The 26,655-nt window shown below is 46.1% G+C and overlaps 2 long non-coding RNA genes across 2 annotated transcripts; one reads left to right on the forward strand and one right to left on the reverse strand.

The window, feature by feature from the left end:
* Window positions 1-1,008: 1,008 nt before the first annotated feature.
* LOC145514519 (uncharacterized) lies at window positions 1,009-8,227 on the reverse strand. Its single transcript, XR_014060193.1, has 2 exons — window positions 3,606-8,227; window positions 1,009-3,169 (listed from the first exon to the last, which is right to left on the reverse strand). It is a non-coding gene; the product is annotated as an uncharacterized LOC145514519 (long non-coding RNA).
* Window positions 8,228-8,323: 96 nt separating this feature from the next.
* On the forward strand, window positions 8,324-9,089 carry LOC145513676 (uncharacterized). The gene is made up of 2 exons (XR_014059690.1): window positions 8,324-8,552; window positions 8,836-9,089. It is a non-coding gene; the product is annotated as an uncharacterized LOC145513676 (long non-coding RNA).
* The last annotated feature ends 17,566 nt before the right edge of the window (window positions 9,090-26,655 follow it).

A 26,655-nucleotide genomic window follows, 5' to 3' on the forward strand; every position in this document is an offset into this window, starting at 1 on the left:
GAAGCTGCTCCTGAAGGTGTGGGCAGTGGCAATAGAGGCTGTGGCTCCAGGCTGGCCTCTCTCTGATGCCTGGGAGGCCAGGGCCCACCCCCGGCTGGCGATGTTCCGGATCCCAGGCTCCCAGGCCTGTGGGCAGGCGGGTCGCTTCCCAGGCCTCTGCTCTGTCCACTGGGAATCCCAATGGGGCTCCCATGCTGCTTACCTCGCAGCGGGCAAACGTTTTTATCCATTCCCTGAAATTAAACTGGCCCATTTTTCATTATCAAATTCCGAGCTGGTGTCATCTCCCCCATGCCGGCGTGCGGCTCTCGTTTACAGCGCCCGAGATTAATATTAGGTGTTTGTAAAAGGCGAATATTAGCTTCTCCCTTATATCTGTCAGAATTAATAACTTCCCCATCACAGATAACTCCGGGTCAATATTAGATTCGCAGATGAGGCTGGAACTAAAATGTATGGAAATATAACGTCTCATTTGTACGTATTCAAAAGAGGTCCTTTCATTATTGAAATTCGGCGGCAACTGTTCAAAGGTCAGAGGACTTTGTGGCCTGGAAATACCCACCATCTGGCCTGAGCAGTCGCAGGCGAGGACAAACTGGTGCCCCTCCACGGGGAGCCTGGGAGGACCAGGGGCAGCTCTGCCAGGGACTATATAGGGCAGAGAGGGCTAGAGAGCTTACCCGCCGCCGGCCGGAGCTCACGCTGGGACCGAAGCCAGAGCCTGGCGTGGGCACCTTGCCAGTGGCCGCTGTCCATATGCCCTCCCCACCTCGGTGCCAAATTGGGGGCACAGGTCCCCTCCCTTCCCTCTAGCAGCTGGGCGCTGGACATGCGAGCACCAAGGGGTTAACGTCCAGTGCTGTTACAGGACCCACCTTCTCCCAGAAGCAAGAAGCCACCCACCGCCTCGCCCACCAAGTAGGGGGGAGGCAGAAACAGGCCTCTAGACAGGCAGGCCAGCTCCCTGTTTGGCAATCGCTCATAAATCATAATTGACAAGCAGAATTTTTCCCTTGAGCAGCAAGGGTGCTTTATTTAGTTGTTTCTATTTTATCTGCTTGCAGGAGATGATGGACCACCGCTCCCCCCCCCATTCCTCACCACTTTGGCTGTTTCCCATAGTAATAAAACTCTCCAAGAGGCCAGGGCGACTCCCTGAACGCCTTCAGCCCTGGTGAAAGGGTATCTTGGGACTCCGGCTGCGTGGAGGGAGTTGGAGGAGCCACTGGGAGTGACAAAGTAGGTGCAACACACTCACTGGCAAGGAGGTGGGCTCCCCACCTCTCCTGCCTCAGCGAGGGGTCTTAGCCCTCTGGGACCCCATGTGGCAGGTGGACAGAGGGGGCCCACCTTTGGTCTCAGAGAAAGAGGACAGAGTGCCCCAAACAGCAGGCCCCCAGCCACGGAACACCTGCCCGTGCTGAGAGCACAGACCCAGAGGGGTGGCCTGACTCTGACCCCTTCTCCACAGAGGGCTGCCGATCAAGCCCACGATGACTGGTATCCCCGTGGTAGCTGAATGAAGCAGAGGGGGTCCTGGGTGCGCCCCCAGCCCTGAAACCCGCGCTGCCTCAGGCGCCAGAGGGCAGAAGGACCACATGCCCCTGGAGCGGCTGAGGAAGGCAGCCCAGGAAATGTCTCTGCCCAGCCCGTGGCACTGCCGGGCTCGGGAAGGCCTTTCTTTTCGATACTAAGAAACCCCGTTCTGGTTCCCATAAATGACTTAAGCTCTTCCCCATTAAGGCGCTCCCTCCAGCTGGGCTGGCATTGAGGCTCCCGGCCCTGGGGCCTGAGTCTTTGTGAGCAAGGGGCCCCGCTCTGGGGAAGATGAAGGGGAAAAGCCCTTCCCTTTCTTTCCTCCTAAGCCCCTCAAACTCACTGTGACCCACAGATAAATCCCTTTTAACAAGGCTCACTTCCTTGTCCAACCAGTTAAAACTCCAAAAATAAACACAGACCAGAGCAGGCTTTTCCTGCAGCCTTGGAGGCCGTTAGGGATGGGGAGTGGGGGTGGTGCTTGCCTGACGGGGAGCAGTACCCTGCCTTCCAAAATGGGGTACTCGGCCTGTCCCCACTGCCTGGAGTCCGTCCTGGAGTCCGTCCGTCCTTCTCTAGGCCAAGAAGCAGCAGCTCCAGGCAGGAGCCTGGGGGCCACGTGGGCCCCCTCCCAGATGGGCCATCGTCCCTCTATACTTGTCACACAAGTTCCCCTGCATGATACTCATACTGCTGACCCAAGGCCCGCGCCAAACTCAGTCCTCCCTGCCTGACCCAGGTTGGGGGGCAGGGGTGGGGGTCACGCCCGGGGTCTCAGGCTGAGGTGCAGGAGTATGAGTGAGGGGCCGGACAAAGGGTGCTCCTCAGCAGGCCAGACACAGGGAACCCAACCCTCCCTTTCCTCAGAGCTGGACACATTCCCCAAGCCTCTCTGTACACGAGCTGTGGCCACAGCCACGCGGGGTCTCCCGGAGCTCACTCAGAGAAGTGAGCCCCAGAGCCACTCAGGGCATCAGTGTGTGTGCCCTGAGGGGGGTGTGTGCCCTTCTTTCTCTGAAACCTTAGAGGATGCTCCTCCTTTGCCTCTTCCCAGAGCTGGCTGCCCCTCAGAGGAGCCAAAGTACCTCGAATGGAGCAGGGCTCTCACACTGGCCCCGGGGCTGCTGGCCAGCCCTGCAGGCCTCTGCCCGGGGCCCCTGGGGACTCTAGGGCTCAGGGCTTGGGGTTGGGAGGGCCCATGCCTCTGCTCCTTTTCCACCTGCACTTTTGCCCTGCACTGGGCCTCGAGAAAAGCAGCTTGCTGAGTAGCACCCAAATTCCAGCTGCTCTCTCTGTTCCACCCAGGATAAACCCCCATCCATCTTCTGTCTGTCTGTCTAGCCATCCTTCCTCAAGTATTTATTAAGCATTTGTTATATACATGATGCCATCTGAATACCAAGGTATAGCAGCAGACATGACGAGTGAAATGCTTGGCCCAACGCACCTGCAATGAAACGAAGCCACCAGAGAAAACCAGAGGACAAGACTGGTTTACCTGGGCAGGCAAGGATGGCTTCTAGGATAAGGTGATGTTGAGGTCCAGCTTTTGATTCAAAAGGCTCAGGAAAGAACGTCAGGCCAGGGAGAGTAGGCAAAATGTCCAGAGTTGCAAAGTGCTTGGTGTGTTCTAGAAAATAGCAGGACAATGTAACTGACATTTAGTAAGGGAGAAGCCAATGTCACTTCCCAGGGTTGTCACTCAGCCCTGTCTACTTCCCACCGGAGATACCCTAGGTGGACTACAGTGGGCTCTGGCTTGCCCCTGGGTAGCCTCAGAAGGGCCCCTTGGCCACCAGAGCCCAGAGAAGAGGAGCAGCCAGAGGGCCTTGCAGACCATGGAGAGGAGAAGGGAGACCCATGTTTGAGCCCTCCCTGACCTGGGGTGCAGCCAGTGTCTGGACAACCCCACTCCCACCCACCAGCACCTGGCTATGGGCGCCCTTGAGGGCTCTAGGCACAGACCCCAGATGGCACAGCACTGAAAACCTAGACAGCGTCCTGAGGGGCCCTCACAAAGCATTCCAGGCTTCATGGCTTAAACAGCAGACATGTTAACATCTTACAGTTCTGGAGGCTTAGAAGTCAGAAGTCAAGGTGGATTCTTCTGAGGACTGTGAGGGAAAGATCTGTTCCAGGCCCCTCTCCTGACTGGTAGGTGCTGTCTTCTCCCTGTGTCTCTTCACTCCATCTTCCCTTGCATGAGTGTCTATGTCCAGATTTCCCCTTTTTGTAAGGACATCAGCCATATTAGATTAGGGCCCAAAAGAGCACGACAAGGCTGTATATTGTCACCCTGCCATTTAACTTATATGCAGAGTACATCACACGAAATGCCAGGCTGGATGAATCATAAGCTGGAATCAAGATTGCCAGGAGAAGTATCAACAACCTCAGATATGCAGATGATACCACTCTAATGGCAGAAAGTGAAGAGGAACTAAACAACCTCTTGATGAAGGTGAAAGAGGAAAGTGAAAAATCTGGCTTGAAACTCAACATTCAAAAAACTAAGATCATGGCATCCAGTCCCATCACTACATGGCAAACAGAAGGCGAAAAACTGGAAGCAGTGCCAGATTTTATTTTCTTGGGCTTCAAAATCACTGCGGATGGTGACTGCAACCATGAAATTAAAAGACGCTTGCTCCTTGGAAAGAAAGCTATGACAAACTTGGCGTATTCAAAAGCAGAGACACCACTTTGCCGACAAAAGTCCACGTAGTCAAAGCTATGGTTTTTCCGGTAGTAATGTAGGAATGTGAGAGTTTTTCCGGTAGTCTTGGGGGATGTGAAACAAGGCTGAGTGCTGAAGAATTGATGCTTTCGAACTCCGGGGCTGGAGAAGACTCTTGAGAGTCCTTTGGACGGCAAGGAGATCATACCAGTCAATGCTAACGGAAATCAACCTTGAATATTTATTGGAAAGACTGACACTGAAGCTGAAGTTCCAATACTTTGGCCACTTGATGCAAAGAGCTTACTCATTGGAAAAGACCCTGATGCTGGGAAAGATTGAAGGCAAAAGGAAAAGGCAGCAACAGAGGATGAGATGGTTAGATAGCATCACCCACTCAATGGACATGAATTTGAACAAACTCTGGGAGATGGCGGCGGTCAGAGGAAACTGGCATGCTACAGTCCACGGGGTCACAAACAAGTGACCACAAACAAGGGGCATTTCGCTAAGTCAGACACAACTTAGTGACTGAACCACAACAACTCTAGTATGACCTCGTCTTAACTAATGAAATCTCCCACGACCCTATTTCTAAACAAGGAAGTGGTTCAACCTGTTACACATGGAGGCCAGGAAAGGCTGCTTATCCCCCTTATCCTCTGGGGGTGGGGGGCTAGCATCATTTGTTCTATCACTCATTCCCTTCCTAGGGGTTTGCCAATGAGCCAGGCATGGTGCAGGGCAGAACCAGACATGGGTGATTGTTACTTCTGTTTATCACCCCCGCTTTCAGGGGGCAGGGCTGGGCCTTACCTCCGCACCACTGTATTTTCAGCATTTGGCACAGAGGAGGTGCCTAATGAATGTCTTCCCTCTCTGTCCACAGTCTCAGGGACACACCCGCCTGAGCCGTCAGGAGAATGTGCTGAGTGAGGGCTAACTGGGAACCTCAGCTCCCTGCTCTGCCCATCCAGCCCGTACGGATTTGGGGTTCTTGTTTTTCCCATGGCCCCAGCTCATCGGTCAGCTGAGGTGTGAAAGCCACTCTCTCCTGGCAGCTGATGAGATGGACGGGGTGCCTGCCACATAGTGCAAACTTCAGACCACACACGTCCATTCTCCTGGCTGGAGAGGAGTAACAAAAGTGAAACACAGTCTTGCCTGTCCTTCAGCCCCTGGTTCCCATTCACCAAGACCCTCAGAGAGTCACATCCTTATGTATGAACTCTTGGGATGGAGGGAGGCAGGGAGGGAGGGATGAATGGATGGAGAAATGGAAGGATGGGTGGGTGGATAGAGAGCTGAATGGAGGGATGGATGGATGAATGAATGGAGGGAGGGAGTCAGTGAACTCAGCCAGACTCCTCTTCTGGAGACTTGCTCTCTTTCACTTCCTCCGTGAACTACACAATGAAGTCCATAGCTCCGCCCAGCATTCCAGCCTCCTGCTACCCATATACTTCCACGCAGGAGTCTGGTTTGTCTCCCATCGCACAGCTTCAGAGCTGAGAGGTGGCCACAGCATCCAGCTCTAGAGTGCGGGCCTTCCCTCTCTTCCCAAGGCTTGCCCCAGCCTTCTACGGATGGAGGTATTTCCATTTCACACATTCTGTGGTTTCTGTGACCTTTCGGGCACATTTACTCCTGGCACGCTGGCCAAATGACAGGACCTTCCTCGGAGACACCCAGGTCAATGCCCAATATCAACAGCACCTGCCTGCCTCCTCTGTCTGCCCGGGCTGCCCTGTCACCGGTCTCCAGGCCTCAGCACAGGCAAGGCTCTCCCGCCCTCGCACGGAGGAGGAAGGCTCCCTGTGGGCTTGCGGGGCTGCAGCAGTGGCCTCCCTCACTGGCCTCACAGGCACCTCCCTGCACTCAGAACCCCTAATGGATTATGAGCTTAGAGGAGCCATTGTGTCCCCAGAGAGCATGAACCCAAGGCCCACTGTCCCCAGCTGTGCTGTCGGGCAGCCCCCCTGAAACAGCCCGATCGTGCCCCCTGCCAGTGCCCTGCACAGCCAGCCGCCCGCCTCCTGGGGGGCATTTCAGCACAATGGGCTTGGCGGCCCACAGCTTCCCAGGCGGATGTGATGGCAAATAGCAGGCACTTGGCATATCTTTGGGATTTCTGAGCATAACAGAAATGTCAGGCGGATTTTAATGAAAGGCTGTGTGCTTCTGGGGATTGACAGGCCAATACAGAATCCTAATTTTCAGATGGCTTGTTCTCAGGGCTTTCGGCACCCAGAGTCAGGGCCGAGGGGAGCCCCCAAAGCCCTTGGGGGTCCTAGGCCATCACCCGTTTGTAGGATCATCTGCCCCTCAGCCGAGAGGCTCCCTTCCAGTGTCTGGCCCTGGTGCTGGGTCCTGATTTAGAAACCAAATTATTTCTCTTCCTCACCCGCAGCAATTGGACACCTGCCTTTTGCCTACTCTTTTGAGCAGCATGCAGCAGAGGAAGCAGCGTCCCCTCAGCTGACGTCAGGAGGGTGGCAGGGGCACAGCCGGCTGCCCTGGGCAGGTGCCGCGTAGACAGGTGCCACTGGTGGGGGGCGCTGGGCAGGGCAGCCCATGGGGGCTGAGGAAATCACCTTTAAAATGAAACACTGCTTTCCTGGCCAGCTCCAGAAGGCCAAGGGACCCTGATAAAGGTACTGGGGACCAGGGAAGGGCCAGCCACTTGCTGAATGTGGGGTGATTAACTATCTGCACTGAAAGAAGTGCTTGCTCTTTGGTGAGCACAGCTGGGGTGCTTGACGAGCTCGTCTGGAGCCATCATAGCCCTGGGTGCTGAGGAGACAGCTCGTCCAGGGCCAGCGTGGCCCTGGGTGCTGGGACAGGCTGGAGCGACCTCAGCCACCTGCAGTCTCCAACAGCGCCACTCTCTGTTAAGGGCACAGGACTCTCTCACATTGTCAAGCAAATGCCACCACTTCAAGTCCCCTCCCTCTAATGACACTGCAGGTTGCCCCTCACTTTCCCACAGGGAAGCCCCCTGTCCCTGCTTTCAGGAGCCCAGAGCTGGCTTGGAGGGACACAGCCCTCACCACTGAGCTGGACTGAGTCACTCACTGGATCACTGAGTGATCCCCACCAGAAAGAAAGAAAAGGAACCCGTGTGAGAGAGGGTGGAGAGGGGAGCAGGCGATTTACACAAGGGCTCAAAGGGCTTCTGGGGGTGGGGGTGGTGACAGGTGGTCCCCTCAGGGCGAGAAGCCTGAGCTCTACCGTCTCCTGGCACTTGGCAAGGACCTCAGGGGTGAGGGACTCTTCCCTGCCTCCGGCTGGCCCCTGGCTCAGACCTCCAGGTGGGCTACATTTCCCTCACTACACTGGGGACAAGAATGGACAGACACCTTTGGTTTGGCAAGCCCAGTCTCTAAAAAAGTCTGAGGGGAAGAGGAGGAGGAAGCAGATCGGACGGCCCCAGGCAGGCAGGACCTCATACCCACTGCCTCCAGGCCCTCTCCCGGTGCCTGGCCCTGAAGGCACTCAAATCTGTGACCGCTCAGTCCAATTCCCTGCCCCCAAAGGGGCTGAGCCAAAGTTTGGAGCCAACAGCCAAGGAATCGTGAATGTTACTGTGCGAGGAGCACGTTCTCCCGAGCCAGGGGACAAGCTCCTGGGGACAAGGACAGGGAGGCTGGGGGTTGCCATGTGGCAGCACAGCCCCAGAAGTCTTGCTGGGGGCATTGGTGCTGTGGGGCCTCCACAGAGGGTGGGATTGGGACGGGGCAGTTGGTGAGGTGGCAACCCCAGTGCAGGGAAGGTGGGTGTGGGAAGTCTCCCTGACTGCTGGGCAGGTATGGGCAGACCTGGGGGCTGATCACAGGTCCCGCCAAGGTGCAGGGCCAGGCCTCTGATTTAGGAGAAGCACGTGCCTTCAGGAGTGTGGAGCCAGTCCTGCTGGGTCACCCACCAAGGGAGCCAAGGGCTGGGTCCTGGTGGGGGTGGTGGAGGGACCGAGCCTGTAGGGATTCTGGAGGCATCACATCCATGGTCCCCGCAGAGGGCAGCTGAGTGGGGGTGGCAGAGGGACGGAACACCGTGTCACAATGACTGAGCGAGCTCCAAGCCTCCCTTTTGGCCAGAGGACCCTGCCGCCCCACATTGACTCCCTCCCAGGCCTTTGCTCTGGGGGGACTCCCGGGGCACCCTCTGCATCCTCTCACCCCAGCCCCCTCCCTGCCACTCGCCCTTCCTCGCAGTTCCTCGAATGCACTGGGCTCCTTCCCAGGCTTGCTCCGCCTGCCAGGACGGCTCTGGGCTCCTGTCCTGGCCACTCCCCTGCCCTTCTCTCCGCTCAGACATGGCTCCTGCAGGAAGCCTCCTGGTAGGGCTCCCTCACTTGTGTAACATCTGCCCTCCAACCCCTCCAGAGGCACTCAGCCAGGGGCTGTGATGGGCCAGTGAGCGAGCACCTCCCGCAGGGCTGCCCGCCGCAGGGAGGGGACCTCTGTCTGCAGATGCGCCCCTCCCCCAAATGGAAGGCCTCCCAGCGTCCCGCCCTGGGCCCCCGGTGTCCCAGTACACAGCGCCCGAATGAATGAGGCTGGAAGGAATGAGTGAGTGAGCGAGCCCCCTCCAGCCTCTGGCTCCTCCTCCTTTGTCCCCAGGCTGCTGCGGTTCCCCACAAAGGGAGGGGTTCGCAAGGGGCTTGATTGGGGCGCCCGGGCGTGGGCGGACCCTGAGCGGATAGTTCTGAAACCTGCGCGCTGAACTCCACAAACAGCCCCAAAGAGGAGCCGAGATCGATGCTCTGCCCTATCGACAAAACCTCAGCCGTAATGCAGATATTTCTCACATTTTTATTGTATTCATGTATGTTGATTCACAGCGGTTTTGTCAATAAAAAAAAACACCGCACAAAGTCTCACAGTAAAACTGTCACCAAAAATTATTTATTGCTGTGATAACAGCAAATTATATGTTAGAGGAGATTTGTGGCGGTGGCTCGGACAGAGGCTGGTGGCATCTGGGGCCCAGGGAGGGTCGCTCTAAAACCTGCGCGAGAAGGCAGGTGCCACTGCCCACCGTGGCTGACCACGCCCTCCTCAGCTGGGGCTCAGGGTCGCCCCTACAGGACCAGGGTCGGGGAGCTGAAGGCCTGGGCAGGGTCTACACCCACCAATCCGAAGGAGAAGGTGGGGTCCGGGCGCCTGGAAGCGGGAAAGGGCGATTCTGACGAGGTGAGCCAGGAGGGTATCCCCAAGGAGGTGAGAGGTGGGGCCACTTCGAACATCAGGCAGGTTTCAAATGTGCACTTCCCTGAGAAGGAAGCGGCAGGAGCAAAAGCTTGAAGGCAAATGCCCGCGTGTTCAGGACGCAGGGCAGGACTCGCTTGGCTCATGTGAACCGAGGGGCACCTGGGCCCCCAACACCTACCAAGCCCCAGCTCCTCTCCCCAGGCCGCTCGTCTAGTCGATCTAGGGAAGCGTTTTTTATACGTTTCTTCCTTGGAAAATTTACTCCCGGGTCTGGCATTTCATGGGCAAAGTATAAATTGTGGAGGTGGCACAAACTATAAAAGCCAGCTTTTCTTTTAAAATATAAATGTGCCGAGAGGTGGAAAGTGCGGAGGGTGGGGGAGAACTTAGATCATTAGTGGCTCCTGTCCGTCTCCGCGACAATAATTGGTGGGCGGAGCGGCGCGGGCTGGGCGGGAGTGGTGGGCGGCGGTGCCGCGGAGGGTAAATGGCACCAGAGGGAAATTGGCAGGGAGGGGAGGGGAGGGAGGGGGCGACCTCTCTAGAGCCGCGTTTGCTATTTTGGGCAGTTAACAAGGGGGCAGGGATATTTCCGCACCCGCCCCCCCGAATGTCTGCTTGTGGGTCAGAAATTTATATTTACACCAATTGGTTGAGCAAATGGGAAAGAACGCATTTTAAAAAAGAATTAGTGGAAGATTTCTGCTCCATACTGGCAGCCCTTTGCCTGCACATCTTTCTCTTTATGCGGTTTTGTCTCAGTGATTTGAGCATGTTCTAATTTTGTCATTCAAGCCATCTGACTTTCACTGCTCTATACAAACAAAACCTAATTTAGTCTGAGATGTTTTAAGTCATAACAATGACGGATGGCCAGGGTTCAGGTGTGGTGGAATATTTAAATACCTAGTCTATATTTTTCTGATATAAAGACAGGCAGCTTTTTGTACTCTGATTAATTATGATTTTGCATTTCAGAAAAAAAAAAAAGCTTTTCCTATTCTACATTATTAATTGGTTATTTAATTAGGAATTCTCCAAGCTTCAGATGTTGGGAAGCTAAATCTGTGAGTGGGTTTAAAAAAAGCCGAGCTCCATCCTGTTGGCTTTTTGTATCTTATGAAGGTCACAATAAGACGTGATTGTTTGGCATAGCGGCAGTGAATTATGCCACCCAGACAAGCTTTTAACCTATGTGCCTTCACTCTGAGTGAGACACACGGGCATGTGCTCTCTTTAAACCGTTCTCTATTGAAGAGGATTCAATCACCATAATGAATCTGAGGCCAGGCAGCAATCTTCCGCACTGAAAGAATTTCTAAAAGATTGTAGAATTTGTAAAACGAACAGCTCGCAGACTAAATGGCTGTGTGGGTGAATCAATTATTGCAAGGCCCCGAGTAGTCATAATATTTAGTACATATCATAGAGTGTTTCAGGTACAATAAGATATGCTCGTTTTTCCCTGTTCCTGCTGGAAGTGGTCCCGGATGCCTGCAAACAACCCCAGCTGAACCCTCTGGCATCCTACGAGAGCGAGGTTAAGCCTACCGCATCCACACATGCCGGTTCACGGTACACCCGGGTGCAGCAACTGGCGCATGCATGGCAAGGAGGAGGCTGGCATCTGGAGAGGCAAGGGGGTGGCTAAGGTGGCCTCCATCCCATCAAGCCTGCCTTACTACCCACGAGATGCTAAGTTGCCAGTTCTCTTTTTTAAAGCCTGGTTTTGAACGTTTCCTTATTAATACAATAATTATTTTTCCCTGGCAGCACCATTTATAACCATCTACTCTATGTCCAACTAGCCCTGTTTTCATTAATCAATGGACATGGAGACTACTGTCATCACCTCTCTGGATTATGACTTATCAGCCTCCTGCAGCCTCCTTTTGAGTGGACACAAATCAGGTGAAGATGGAGCCTTTTTTGGCTCCTTGCGGGGAAGCTTCTTGCACATAGGCAGGCTTAGGTATTGTCTACAGACCTTCAGAGAAGGACACCCAGGGAATCCCCAATGCACTCAGGAAAGACTGTCCCACCTTACTTTAAACATTGTGAGACAGGCAGTGGCTCCCTCAAACACAGTGGGGAAGCCTGCATTGGGTCCAAGAGGAACTTGAAAACCTCATGGTATCATTAGGCCAAGAGTCCCAATGGTTGGAATATTACAGCCTGCCTACAACAAGGCTATAGGCATATTAAAGGTGGATGTCGCAGGGATTCAGGCTGGGGTAGGGCCCCATGTGAGCCACCCTAGAATGAAGCCGGGGTATCCTCCAGGTCCCTAGGCTTCCACCAACACCATAGTGACCCTCTCCTCTGTTAGCATGCTAGCATAGAAGGGCTCACACAGCACATGCGCCACAGTTTCTCAAAGCCCCGGTAGTGGCACTGTTCCATATCCCCATAACTTATGCTCCCTGGATAAATCTTGTCACTTTGAGGCCCAAGAAGCCACAGTGCTGCCTCTAGGGAATGGGAACGTGTGTTCTGTGATGATTTTTAGTCCAGCTTTGCCTCTGTGGCTGCATGTTTGTCCCAAACGCTCTGACAACATGAGTGGCTCACCATTCTCAGCTGATTCAAAGAAAGATTCAAAGAAAATTCCTCATATAGTTTTAACTCCATGCAGATCTTTCCTCCAGTGAACTTCACTCTTAGGCACCTTTGCTGATGTAGGACAAAGAGTTAACCTAACTTAAAAGGAAGGATGCCAGTAGCTGCAGAGCCAAGACTCAAGCCTGGATCTTGGGAGCTCTTCTCTCCTCCTCCCCACAGGGCCTTTCCTGGCTGGGTGCTTCTCCCTTAACCAGTTCCTCCCTGGATCACCCCGAACACTCAGGACTCTTCTCTAAGGAAGAGCATACGCTATCCTCCCAAACAGGTCCAGAACAAAGCTCCCTCACTAGCTTGCTCAAGCAGCAGAAAGTGGACCAGACCTTCCATTCCTAAAACATCCTCCCAGTTCAGTTCTCAGCTGCCTCACTCTCACAGTCTGCTGAGGAAAACAGGAAATAAACAGAAGCAGCTTGGAGAGCTACACGGCAAAAAGATCCACAGATAGAGAATATCAAGTACCTCAGAAGAAATCTAACAAAAGGTTTATAACTTACGCAGGAAAACTTGGTTAACAGCTGTTAAAGAAGTCTTAACTAAATAGAGGGATATACCATATTCATGGATAGGAAAGTTTAACAGTGTATACAGATGTCACTCTTCCTCAAATGCACCTATTGATTTGATATTATTCCATTCGAAGTTGCAACAGGGATTTTTAAAAACCTTATTAAATGATATGGAAGAATAAGAGGCCAAGAATAACCAGGATACTTCTGAAGGTGAAAAGTAGACAGGAGGGACTTGATCCACCTTATGTCAGCACTTAGTGTGAAGCTATGGTAATTAAGGCAGTGTGGTATTGGTGAAAGGAAAAATAAATCCACCCAAGGAATATCCCAGAAACAGAACCTCACACTAAGGTATATGACAGAAGTTATGTCAGAACGGCAAAGAGAAAAGGACATGTTGAACAGATGAAGTTGAAAAAACTGATTAGCCATTTGGAAAAAGAAGAAATTGTACCTTTCCCTCACACCATGTTGGGAAACCAAGTCCAGATGGATTAAAGATTTAAATGTTAAAAACAAAACTTTAAAATTCTTAGTAGAAAATATGTCTAAATATCATTTAGACCTTGGGGTAAGAATAGATTTTCTTAAACATCAATGACTATAAAGAATAAGATTAATACATTTGGCTATATTGAAATTAAGATTTTTATTATTTATCAAAAGACATCTCCGTGCAACACACGAAATATAGCCAATATTCTATAATAACTATAAATGAAGTATAGCCTTTAAAAATTGTGAATCATTATATTGTACACCTGTAACTTATATACTACTGTTTATTAATTATACTTCAATATAAGATGTCTCTAAAAGTAAAAACAAATGATGTTTATAATACACGTAAATGACAAAAAATTAAAATCACAAATGTGCTGAACTCAATAAGAAGAGCAGGAGCAAGCCAATGGAAAAATAGGCAAAGGGTAAAAATAGGAATTTCACAGAAGGATAAATAAATATGGCCATAAAAGAAAATACTATTCACTGAATGTGTGTATCCTTCCAAAATTAATATGTTGAGGCTCTAATCCTTCGGAGGACATTGGGAGGTAATTAGGAAGATCCCTTCCTGAATGGGATTAGTGCCCTTGTAGGAAGAAACACGAGAGAAATGATCTCTCTCTACCATATGAAGAGACAGCAGGAAGGCAGCCGTCTGTAAACTAGGAAGAGGGCCTTTACCAGGAGCTGGATCTGCCAGCACCTTGATCTTGGATTTCTGTACCTCCAGAACTAGGAGGGATAAATGTCTAAGCCAGCCTGTCTGTGGTATTTGCTATGGCAGCCTGAGTAGATTCAGACAGACCAGTATCACTGGTGATCAGGGAAATGCAATCAAGACCATAATAAGAGACCACTGTATACCTATTTCATTAACAAATAGTACCAGTCCAATAATACCAAGTGTTGGAGAGGATGTGGATTCACCTACATTATTGGAGAGGTAATCACTTCAGAAAAACATCTTGGAATTGTCTCCTAAAGTTGCATATTAACTTCTGCTCTTAGGTTTATATAGTCAAGAGAAAATCCTGCACGTGTATAAAAGGAGACCAACGACAGAATGTTTGCAGCAACACTGCTCATAGTACCACGACCCCAGAAACAACCCAAACACTCATCACAGGAGAGTGAAATCACTAGCTGGTATTTTCACCCAATGGAACACCCTACAGGAACACAACACATGAGTCAACAATATATGGTGCAACAATATGCAGCAGTAATTACAAAAACTAAGTCACAAAACATTACATACAGGCTGATACCTTTTGAAAGCTGGAAACAACTAAATAAAAATACATGTCTTTAGGAATACAACGCAGACACAATAAAATATATAGAAAAGAAAACAAGGGAATAAACAGAGAACTGAGAGAACTGTAGAGGGAGGTGGGAATATGGAAGAAATCATAGATTACTGTCAAATTCTTAGTTTGTGTTTTGGATAGTGGGCTCACGTTACTAAAAATATCATTTAAATAATTATACTACATATGGGCCATGCATAGTCCAAGGATGAGCATGTATGAACCAAGGATTATGATAAATCCATTCTAGGTACTCAGATCAAATTTTGTAAAAATACATATGCTTTGACCCAGAAATTCCTCTTCTAGGAATTCATTTTAAGGAACATAATCAGATACATGTGCAAAGAGCAGTTTACAAAGCTGTTTAGGACCAAATTGTTTCTAATAGCAGAAAACTAGAAAAGACATTAATATTCAACAATAGAGGCTTAGATGAATCATTATCATGCAATAGAACAGTAAAGAAATTTTGAAAAGTTAAGGTGAAATGTCATGCATACATACGTACACTATGGGGAAAAAAACGAAAATGAAATGCAACAGAAAAACTACAAAAACTACAACTCTGATAGCATGGTAAGACCATAGATGACTTTTTAAACTGAAGTGTGGGTATCTTCATGCTAGCCTATGATTTTAGGTGGTAAATTTAAGAGATAACATCAGTACCACTGCTGGGCATGGAGTTGGAACAAACAAGCCTCTTTTTCAGATACTGAAAGAATTATTTCCTGATATGGGCAAGAACAACACTTTTATTACTTTAATTGTTTATATTTTATATATTAAAATTTAAAAACTGTGTTTACTATTGAAACTTGGGGAAGGGAAAAGAAAGTATAAATAAATGCCCTAGAATCCCTTTAACACTGACATTCTTCCTTCTACTCTTCCTCATCATTACCATGATGGTTAAATTTATGTGTCAGCTTGCAAGGCTGTGGTCAGTTATTGGTCAAAAACCAGTCTACATGCTGTTCTGAAGGTATTTTTTGACATGATTAACTTTTAAAGCAAAATCCAATTAAACTCCATTATGTGGATGGGTCTCATCCAATCAGTTGAAGGTCTTAGAAGACAGAGGTCTCCTGAGGAAGAAGAAATTCTGCCTCCAGACACCCCTCAGACTCAAGCTGCAACATCAGTTCTTCCCTGGGCCTACAGCCTGCTGGCATGCCCTGCAGACTTTGCCCAGCACCCACAACTGCCTGAGCCAGTTCCTTAAAATAAATCTCTTTCACTCTTGCTCTCAATTTACACACATATGCGTGCATGCCCATGTGTGTATACATACATCCTATGGGTTCTGTTTCCCTAATACAATTACCTATATTTACATGTAGATTTTTTTCACAAAATAGAGTATTCATATCCTGTTTTCATATAACATTGACTACATCAAGAGCATTAACCAATGTTATTCTATAAGTCTTAAAAACCATTTTAATAGTCATATTTTTATTTTATTCTTAGCCAGTTCCTTATTGTTAAGACACTTGGATTTTCCTAGTATTTCACTATTGTATGAAATGTTGCAACTAACAGGTTGGAGATATTATCTTTACATCTCTGATTCAACTATTTTTTAAAAATATGGTTGAAGAGATGCTGGACTAGAAGGGAGGGGCCAGTATTCTAGAACTGGTTTAACTGCATTGAGCTGCGAGTTTCACCTCTCTGGCCTCTGCAGGGTGACTTATGTTACTTCCACAGGCCTTTCCAGTCACTAATACCACAACTCCTTAGTTTCAGCCCATTTGTCCCACCCACGGGGAGTGGCTGCCTTGGCCCTGGCTGCCCCACCTTCACCATAACCCTCTTTCCACACCTTCTTCCCTCTCCCACGTCCTCTGTCCCATCACGTGCCCCATCGCCTCTCATTCCCATCTGCTCCCGTGGACACACACTGCCACCCAGACACAGTGAAGGACCACAGCTTCCATTTCACATCCCTGTGACTTCTGTGTCGCCAGGCCAGCACATGAACAATGCATGGCTGACACTTCTTGTACAGACTCCGAAGAGTCCAGGAAGAGGTTCTGAGCATACAAAGGACAGCCAGAATAGCAGGGTCAGAAGCAGGGCTGGGCTTGAGTCTTGAAGCAGAAGCAAGGCTTTGGGTTCTGGACATCTCAGGCATGTTTCCTGAGTGCCGCATGAGGTCTGTTCTCTTTCTGGTCTCCAAGGTCACTGCCATCTGCACCCCTCCCACGCTCCTGTATCTCCTTCACTTCGTGGCCCCATCTGCACCCAGCCACTCAGGCTGGATGGTGAGGGTGGAGGCTCTCCTGTTCTTCCCCACACTGGTCCACCAGCAAGTCCTACCATTCTGACTACAAAAATGTCTATTAAATTTGTCCCTTTCTCTCCATCTCTGTTGTTGCTGCCAGCATCTCACTGAGTGACTTTCCTGGTGTCTCTGTTTCCATGCTTGACCTCCCACAATCAATTCTGAAGGGAGTGGACCCAGTGCATTTTCTTTAAATGTTAGTCAGGTCCAGTCAGGGTCCTGCTCAGAACCCTCAGGGGCTTCACACCACCCTGAGAACAATACCCTTAACAGCCAGCACAGCCCTGGTGACTCTCCTAACACCTGGGGCCTCTGTCAGCCTTGGGTCCCAAACCCCAATCCCACAGAACACCCCCAGGCATCCCTACCCATGGCTCACTCCTCTTCATCCTTTAGATCTGGTAGCTGCTGCCCCTTCCAGAGGCTTTTCCTAACCCCCAGCCCCACCCAATAATCCTCCAGGTCCATTCTGTGTTTATGTTCTTTGTCTTTCTCACTAGACTCTAAGTTTCATGAAGGCAGTGACCAGACATGTCTTGTTTTATTATTCTGTCTGCAACAGCTATGACGTAATAGAGACTCAGTAGCTCAGTGGCTCACTGAAGACTAAACAAATGAATCTGGGAATCCTAGACTGGAGAAGCAGCAACCTGCGCCCTGCCCCTCCACCTCCACCCCACACAGGGCAGGAGAGCCCATATGAAGGCTCCTGCCTCTTACCTGCTCCCCCTCCTCTAGATGTTTGGGCTTCTTTCTGCTTACCGGAGCCTTCACAAAGGAGGGGAAGAACATCAGGGCATCCACGGCCCAGCAACTGGAAGATGGCCAGAGCAAATGCATGTTCTGTTTAGAGGAGGTGAATGGCATTAACCCTTTCCAAAAAAGCCTTTGTTTTCCCCAAGTCTGCCCTTTCCTCTCTCCCACAGGACCTAATGAGGTGCATGCAGCAGGTGCCATGCCTTCATCCATCATATGGGGCAGGGAGGGAAGGCAAGCTGTACATCCTGGTTTGGGGACCTCTGGGCCCTGGTGGCCAGCCTCAGGCAATGAGGTGGGGGAGAGGTGAAAGGGAGGCAGGGTGAAATCTGAACTTCAGATTTCTGAAGTTCAATGAACTGGGAGAAAAGGCGGCTTGTGGGCAACCTCTCCATCCATGGACTCTATGCACGCTAACCAGGCAACCCATACATACATTCCCTTCCTGCTTTATGTCAAATGCACATGTGAAGGAGTTAAGGCTGAAACACTGGGACCTTAGAAAAGACCTTTTCCCATCTGAGCCTCCATTGACTTGGAGGTCCTCTGGGTCTGCAGCCCACCAGTCCACAAAGAGGATACGATGGAAGAGAAAAAGGTAAGACCACTCCGTCAAGGATACAGAACCAAAGCAAACCTTCAAAGAACAAAGGAAACTTGTGCTCATTCCACACAGAAAAATGATATGGATTACCTCCCACCAGGCACTTCCACATTTAATACTTCATCTCGACCCCACAGCCTTCTACATGGTGCTGTCTGGATTTTTGCAGTGAGGACATGGCTCAGAGAAATAGAATGACATGCTCAAGGATGAATCAACCAGGAAGGGGTGGAGCTTGGGCGTGACACCCAACCCTCTTGCCTCCACATCACAGGCACTATTGATGACCACCAGGATCAGGGTTCTGTATAAAAGAGTTTGTGTCCATTGAAGGACCTGACCTGGTCTGTGCTTCCAAAACGTGAAGCTCCTCTTAACTGTTCTCCAGCCTTCTGACAACATCCCCCCATGGGCATGGAAATGAGATTCCCCCCAAAGAACCTACGTCAGATAATCTTTCCTAAGGTAGCTGTGGATCACCACTTCAGCCTTTCTAACTATGAAAGGGAACCTTTTCCTGGGGAATTCTTGATATGCCTGCACTGCTAGCCGGTGCCATTGGTCCCCTCAACACTGAGACCATGGGCTCTTCACTCCCACACACACACATTACATACATTTGTTTATGTGGAGCTTTGGCGCGCTCTTGATTGCACAGCAGTGCAGCCTGCTGATGAGGTTTGCTGTTGACATTTGAACATTAGCTGGCTTTTGTCAATTGTGGCAGCCTAAGAAATTCTATCTTAAGGGCTGCTCTTTATTAAATTTGCAAGATACAAAACTGTGACTGACAAATAGTCTTTCCCTTTGCAAATGCATAAATAATGGTCAGCAACTCTAAAGTAATTAAAATATGTTCTAAATTTAAACAAAAATGAAATTGCCAAAGAGTTTACAGGGATTGGGATAAGCTACATTTGGCCTAAGAAAACATTTTCCCCTTATTTTCCAACAGTTATCAGCAGATCTTTGGGGGGTGAGAATGAGGGAGAAGGCGCAGCAGGGGAGAAAGCAGAGGAAAGAACATTTACATGAGCCTCCTTGTTCTATGTTTTGCCAAACTTTGTCTCAGAATCTTCTGTGCAACTCTTTTATGTGCTATCGGTGACATAATTCCTGTTTTTTTTCACCAGCCATTATATATGATAAATAAAACAATGCTCTGAAAACACTGAGATCTCTCATCAATGTCATTGTGAAAAGGGCCCAGATAAATGAGTCCTGGAATCAAAGGCAGATGACATGGCTGACCATGTATCATCTTCTATGTATTGAACGTAGTCTTTGTAAAGATAGAGCGGTAATAAAAAGTGGTATTGTGTGCTCTGAAAGGCTGTGTGGGTCTGTGCATGACTAATCTGTCTTTCTGCATTATTTTATTCAATCTTCTCTGACTTTATGCCTTTGACATTTTTGCCACACTCAGTAAATTTGAGTGAATAGGCAATTTTAAAGAATTTTTATAGGGCTTCAGAGAAGTCATATGCAGACAGTATCTTTGTTCAAATTTAACAGTTTAAATATTTCCTTTGTCTAGGGTGCAGAATAATCTTTAGACAAAAAATATGAAAGAATGCTTTAGCCTTAAGATTTTAATATTGTTTCCCAAAACATTTCAATTATTAAAAAACCCAGAAAACAAGCTTATAATAGAGTAGTGGCTCAACTTTTCTTATTTTATCATTATTATAAACAGGAGACACCTCTTTCTGCGGATTAAGTTCTCCTTCTTTCTCCAAAATCCATACATACAGAAAATGCAATTAAAAGGGATTATTTTGAATCCAGAGTTCAAAATAGCCTTGTTTGAGATCACCCACTTTTTCTGACTTTGTATTGCAAGGGTACTTGTCTCTAAGGAAATAATGACTTCATAGCATGTCTTTAATTTACTATGTACCTTGTTATCAATTCATTATCTAATCTATAACATTAGTTTAGCTAAGCACTTTAGATAATTTGCAGCACAGAGAGGTATGCAATATGAAATATAAAATTATTTCCTTTGCTTAACTGGGCAGAAGTCCTCACCTGAAGTATACCACACTAAACATTTCAGGAAAATCACTCCCTTCTATTTAGGCTATTCAGAGGAAAACTGGGATTACTTGATAAAACTGTTTGGGCTAGCAGGTGCCAGCCTCATAGTTTTGGCTCATGAATACTTTTTAAAAGATTATTAAACTATTTAAAGTAAACCTAAACTTGAGATGACCCCATCCTGGTGGATTCGTATAGCCAACTATATTTTACAGTATCTGTAATATCAAAAACATACTCCACACATTTCATTTTTATGAATCACTTCATAAGCCCACATCCAACAGGGTGACTGAAGACAGGCTTAGTACCTTTGAGGTGCTTTCAAGAAACTGGACTTCAGGATTCCTTTATGTGGGAAGTGGGATATTTTCAGGCAACTGGTGACCGACATGCTCTCATGGCCCAGTGCAGTTGAGTCCTAAGCCCATACTCTAGAGCAGAAGTTGGGTCAATGGCAGAAGGAAATTTTCAACAAACACACAGGGAAAACTAACAAAGCTCTAGAGGGACCAGGTCAGCACACACCCCTGCTCAAGGCTTCCATACCTGACCCACAGATCACCAGCACCCCACACACAGGCTTAGGGAGGCAGGCGCTATTTATATCCCTCTAAGGGGAAGCAGGGGGTCAGTAAACAGTCCCCTCAGGCTCTCCTCAGAAAGTAGGAGCCTCTACGGAGAGTAAGAAGGCCCGGGACCCAGGAACCTGGCCATGGCTCACATACAACAAATGAAACCATCAGTCACAAGCGGCTCTGAATCGGCCTCAACCCTCCATGCACACAGAGTGGCAGACAGCTTTCATCTCACTGAAAACACAAGGTAATAAATACACAAGTGAGGTCCCCAGCGCTTTTGTAATCATCTAGCAGAGAATGAGATCTGGATGCATCATGTCTGGGTTTGTGACTTCTGCCTTGTAAATGGATAAACATTTCACATCTCCATGAAAGACTGAAACATGAATCCCCTATCTTTTTTCATAGCAGACACAAACAAATACTACTTTTTATCACTGCAAAGCACTTGATGTAAGTTCATTAAAATGAAAGATTTTAGAGAGCCCCCAAATGTAGGATATGATTCATGTAGAGATCCCGGATAACAGATGTGGTTTCTATTATTTTCCTACCACAAAAAGGACTAATCCTACTTCTGCAGGAAGAATGTGTTACCTTCCTCTTTATGAACCATTTTCATAAAACTGAATAAACAACAAACACATCCATGATTAGCTATGACAGATCCCCATTGATTTATTTGACTCAAATCCTAAGGAAAGGTCTCGTTTCAGGTCTGTTTCTGCACATTTTTATTAAGTAATAAAACTTAAAAATGAAATTGCCCACTATCTCCAAAATAAATAGAAAATAAAATGTTCTACAACTTACAGAGATCTTACCAATGTTATCAAGCAGCTTGTGGAATTTGCATTTTTAGAGCAAGCTCTGTTACTTAAAAGTGAAACAGTGGAGGAGAGGCCCTCTTGCCGGTCTGCTTTTTCAGCCCAGCCTGAGTTCTCTATGCTTGAGAGCACCTTATGATGCTGTAACTAACCTCAAACCTGGAGCAGCAGGGGGGCAACAAACCTCAGAATACAGCAATGTCATGCTTTACAGACACTCTCTCAGCAACAGCATGAATGAGGGGGGAAATTGGTTGCCTAGGAAACCCTCTAGTCCTGGTAATTATTACTGTAACTGACTGCACACCCCACCTATAACAGAAATGAATAATAATTTATAACCACTGACTGGCAGCTTTCCGTCGGTGCCTCTGCTCACCACTGCTACCTACTGGCGTGCAAAATTAGTTACATGCAAACAGTGGGGTTTGCCAGAGAGAAAAACCACCAGCAAAAAGGACATTTAGAGAAATCCCCCATCTTCTTCCAGCAGGTTCTGAATATAGTTCAAGCAAATTGCGGCTCGATCAATAGAGCAAAAATGAAAAGTGCTTTGTGTTTGTGTATACAATGGGGGTTGAACAATCTAATGGAAACTGGTCATCTCAATTAAAAGCAATTTCATATTGTGACATGAACTAGACCAAAAAAAGGTACTTAATAAGGTTAACAGAGGTTAAATAATAGCATATATCTTAATAACCTCAAATATATGACTCACAAGCTATTTAATAGTATAGGATTTGATACTAAGCAAAACTGCTATAAATAAAACCCTATCTAGTAGTTTTGATCAATTAAACTACATAATTAACAAAGATGGTTCATTTATCTTAGGTTGTCTAATTTGCAGTACAGTGTTAAAGTACCTCTACTGGAAGACTAGTTTGTTTAGAAATTAGAACATTCGCAGTGATTTACTGGATTTGATTTAAAAGACACAGCAGGAGTTGGCAAAATTCACATATCATGGGGTTAATGTGGGTTAGAATGTAGCTATTTGTAATACAAAAATATTGCATACCAAATACACACATCTGATTTCTTTTAATCCTAGTTCATCTTTTTGCACAAGTCGTTACTTTGCTAAAATGAACAACGAAAACAGCTGCATTCACCACTATTAGGATACAGAAATCTGCCATTTTCAATTTCCAAAGCAAGAGAATGCTGCATGGGTAATGAGTCAAGTACTGGTTCCTGAGATGATGTAACTGACTGACAGCTTCTCCAACCCCAGTCTAATCCAGGAGGATGGGTATTCCCACTGCAGGCAGCCGGTTTCAGCCTGCGGCTACCATATGTTCAGGTTCCTTTCTGTTTATGAGGAGTCACAAACTCTGTCTGGTCAGCAGAAAGGACAAATAGCCCCAAAGGTTGCTAAGACCAGGTTAAATACCACAAAGATGTAAGGCATGAAGAATAATAATACTGAAACACTCAGCCTTTCGGTGGTATGATCCAGGCTCAACTCCCAGAACTCTAAAATCCTTCAATATTCCTGGGATTCACTGTCATGAGAGAATGTTCCCTAGTACATCTGATATTAAACACTATGGAATTTTCCACCCCAGACCCTAATTAGCTGATTACACATAATTTTCCAGAAGTATTCTACAGTTTTAAAATCAATAGATTTGCTTTTTGAGTTTTCTTCCCTTTAATCAATTCTAGGTATAATTATTGACTACTTATCTCTTTGCTTTTCAGCAATCAACAAATTTCAAGAAATTTATTTCTAATTTTTCAGATTCTTGCATAGTTCTAACACTGACACAGTCACTGAGAGTTAGTCTCTTTTTAAAAGACTCCCTAGAGATCACATTTGGAATATGCAACAACTACATACAAGTCTTAATTATGAAGAAGACATCAGACCCACATCCCAAAACACATTTAAGTTCTGATAAGCATTTGCAAACTTCACTTTTCTGAAGAGGGTCTGAGTGCTGTTCCTTGGCTACACCTCAATTATCTCCTAACAAGTGCTCCTTGAAAGATTTCCAGTAACCGCAGAAAATTAAACTCACTCTTTTAGCCTTTGTGACCACAGGTGGCTCTAGCCTAAACACTGCTTATTATATCTTAGAATATCAAAGTCTGCTCTAATGCACAAAAATTTTGATTTCATTATAATTTTCACCAAATTATACCATTCCCCTCTTGTAAACAGGATTCATTACCAAATCATCACTGACATCCCACTCTTACCTTCAATTCAGCTTCCAAGACCCCAAATGTGCATTGGCAAAAAAATCTTGCATCCCCCCAGAATAGTCTTCAAAAATAATGTTTACTCGTTAATAGACTCAGGGTTCTTATAACTTGAATATAGCATAAATAAAACCCTATCTTGGTCCCAATTTTACTAGCTTTATCCCCAATAAGAATACCAGGATTCCTTTCATCCTGTACAGCTACTGATTTCTATCCTACCTAAAGTACTTCTTCTAACATGAAGAGATCAAACCCATCAATCCTAAAGGAAATCAACCCTGAATATTCACTGAAAGGGCTGATGCTGAAGCTCCAATATTTTTGCCACCTGATGCAAAGAGCTGACTAATTGGAAAAGACCCTGATGCTGGGAAAGATTGAGGGCAGAAGGGGTCAACAGAGAATGAGTTGGTTGGATGGCATCACCGACTCAACGGACATGAGTTTGAGCAAGCTCCAGGAGATGGTGATGGAGAGGGAAGTCTTTTGTGCTACAGTCCAGGGGTCGCAGAGAGATGGTCACAACTTAACGAATGAACAACAATAACAATGTGAAGTAGCTATCAATTCTCTTACCCTAAAAAGGACAGATGACTCCAAGTTTGAACCCTCACTGCCATCTCTGAGGCACTTCTGGTGTCTCTTTGATGCACACACTTGACCTGCCTTCCAAAACAAGATAAACCACTTGAAGGCAATATATGGCCTTTTTTACGGTATTGAACAACACTTCACACAGAGAAAATACTCAAAAACACTATAGACAATATACCATCAGCTTCCTCCTATAAAATCTCTAGAAATGCTAGATAAAATGGTAAATTTCTTCTCAAACATAGACCCTATATCAATGAAGCTGTATGTATAGAATACTCCATTCAACAAGAGAATACCGACTTCTCAACAACACAGAGGAGCGAACACATGCTACCTATAAAAAGTCTTAATGAATTTCAGAAGATATACTAAGTATCCCGACTCAAGAAAATTAAAACGGAATCAATAGTAGAAAGAAACCTGGGAAATACTCAAGTATTAGAAAACTAAACAATACATATTTAAGTAAATCATGGATCAAACAGACATCTTGAGAAATATCTCAATGTTTTGAAATAAAGGAAAATGAAAATATCACAGGTCAAAAGTAACTGGATATATCTAAAACAGTGCTTAGAAGTTAAATTATATCTTTAAATGCCAAATGAACGTAATACCTTAAATACCTTAAAAAACCATAAAAGGAAGACTAAACTAAGCCCAAAGCAAGGAGAAGGAAGGAAAGAATAAAAACTGGAATACAAATCAATAAAACAGTGAACAAGAAGAGTAGAGAAAAAAAAAATCAATGAAATTTAAAAAAAAAAAAATGTTTCTTTGGAAAGAGAAACAAAACTGACATATCTTTTAGCTAGACTGACCAAAACAGTAAGAGAGAAGACACAAATAAGTAAAGTCAAAAATAAAACAGGAGACATCATTACCAACCCTACATAAATGAAATGGATTATAACGGAATGCTATGAACAACTTTATGCCAAAAAAAATGAAACAACTTACATGAAATGGAAAAATTTTTAGGACGTCAAAGTTACCAAAATGGGCTCAAGAAGAAATAGAAAATCTAAACAGACTGATAATAAGAAACTGAGTAGTAATTACAAATCTTCCCACAAAGAAAAGCCCAGGCTGGATGGTTTCACTGGCAAATTCTATCAAACATTTAAAGAAGAAATAAAACCAATCTTTCACAAATTTATTCAGAGGAAGAAACACTTCCCATCTCATTCTATGAGAACAGTATTAACCAGATATAAAAGCCAGATAAGAATAGAGGACTACAGACCAATATCCTTCATGAATATCTGTCATATCAGCAAACCAAATTCAATTACACATAAAAGGATTATATGTAACATAGGATTATACAATATACAACAAAAGGATTATATAAAGTGGGATTGAGCCCAGGAATGTAGGATTGGCTTAACAACAGAAAATCAATTAATGCAACACACTGCATTAACAAAGAACAAAACCATACCATTATCTCAATAGATGCATAAATAAACATTTGACAAAATGCAGTCCTATTCATGACAGAAAACTTCAGCAAGCCAAGAATACAAGAAAATTTCCTCAACCCAATAAAACGAATCTATGCAAACTCTGAAAAATTGAGTATCTTCTCACAAGGCAGAAACACAATGATGTCTATTCTTACCACTTCTATTCAATATTGTACTAGAGATTCAACCTAGTGCAATCAGTTAAGAAAAAAAATCCAGACTGGAAAAAATAAAATTCTTCTTATTCACAGATAACATGATCATGTACATGGCAAATCCTAAGAAACACACAAAACAAAAACTAGTAACTGAGTTCAGGAAGGTTTCAGGGTACAAAGACAATATACAAAAGTCAATTATATTTCTATATACTAGCAGTGAACAACTTAAACAACTTAATGTCATATTAAGGAAACAGTCCTATTCACAATAGCATCAAAAAACAATAAAACGTTTAGGAGTACATTTAACAAAGGAAGTTTAAGACTTGTGATCTGAAATCTACAAAATATTCCTGAGAGAATTAATGATAATCCAAATAAATGAAGAAACATTCCATATTACTCAATCAGAAGACAATATTAACATGACATTTTCCCACAAACTCATGTATGGATTCAACACATCCCTATAAAAATCAAAACAGCATTTTTGCAGCAGTTTTTAAGATGAACCTAAAATTAACATGGAAATGCAAAGAGCCAAAATAGTCAAAACTTTTAAAAGAGAACAAAAGTTGGGAGAGATTAGTTTACTACAAAGTCACAGTAAATCAAGACAATTTGGTACTGATATAAGGATAAACCAATAAAACAAAATGAAGAGTACACAAAGAATATACAAAGAAATTTTATAATAAACTGATTTCAAAAAAGGATGTCAAAATAATTCATTGTA

This window comes from Giraffa tippelskirchi, chromosome 7 (genome assembly GCF_054371585.1).
Source record: "Giraffa tippelskirchi isolate mGirTip1 chromosome 7, T2T-mGirTip1v1.2.pri, whole genome shotgun sequence".
In the NCBI taxonomy this organism is placed as follows: Eukaryota; Metazoa; Chordata; class Mammalia; order Artiodactyla; family Giraffidae; genus Giraffa; species Giraffa tippelskirchi.